Below are 1,022 nucleotides of genomic sequence, written 5' to 3' on the forward strand. Positions count from 1 at the left end.
GAGGGTGGTCCACATTGTACTGGTTCTGACCGGGGAGGTAAGAGAACTTTAGAATGTGAACCTCACGCTATTGTTTTGGAGTAGGAATATGGAACTGTATCTACAGCAGTAACACAATCCTGCCCCAAGGGTTGCACAGACGACAGACCATTCAGACTCCAGTGGAATGGTGTGGGAGTACATTTGATTTGATGTGCCGTCGCAGCCCCGATCTGAAAGCACGCCTGTGTCTGGAGCCCCCTGTTGTACACACACACTTATTAATCACGCCACAGCCATCTCAAAGAGCCATTGTTATTAGCCATCATGTGCCCCAGGATGCTAACGGGACATGGCACCCTCTCATAAGTCAGTCAGTGTTATAAATGGCTTTTGCGTACAACCTTGAATGCCTGCCCTGCCCAATCCCTGGAATGCCAGACATGCAGTATCTCTGGGCTGTGAGGAAAACAAAAACACAAAAAAACTACAAATTCAAACTGTGAAAATACCCACGTGTCAAACATATATTGCTTTGGGGAGTCTTTCCTCTCAAAATGCTTGTTTTAGCAACTGAAGATGTAGTAAAACATTAAAAAAGAACCTTATCGTGAACAAGGCAGTGAGGGTGGTGGGGGGGTGGGGGGGTTACCAAGATCTAAGATCGCACTTTATGGATGGGTCTTCAGCTGTGACCTCAGACGAAGGTGTGGCACCCTGCTCCAAGCTGAGGACACTGTGTGAATCGTGTGTCCTCAAACTGGGCTTCAGAATGTCTGTGGGTCTGCTGTTCTCCTACTGTCCAAACATGCTGTCCTTCCCATAGTAATATGAGATGTAGCTAACTGTAAATATCATCAGTGCACCGGTTGTCTTCAGTAGCAACAACTGGCTGCAAAGTTTTACCTGCAATGTTTTGCATGACCATGTCAGTTAAAACTGTAAAAATAAACTCAAAAATGACAAATGTGTTCATCATGAAGTGTCTTGTCAACACATTTGACTGACTCCCTGTGTTTAGACTTCACAAACAAAAAACAGCA

Source organism: Hypomesus nipponensis, chromosome 16, assembly GCF_054491055.1.
Source record: "Hypomesus nipponensis isolate SF chromosome 16, ASM5449105v1, whole genome shotgun sequence".
NCBI lineage: Eukaryota > Metazoa > Chordata > Actinopteri > Osmeriformes > Osmeridae > Hypomesus > Hypomesus nipponensis.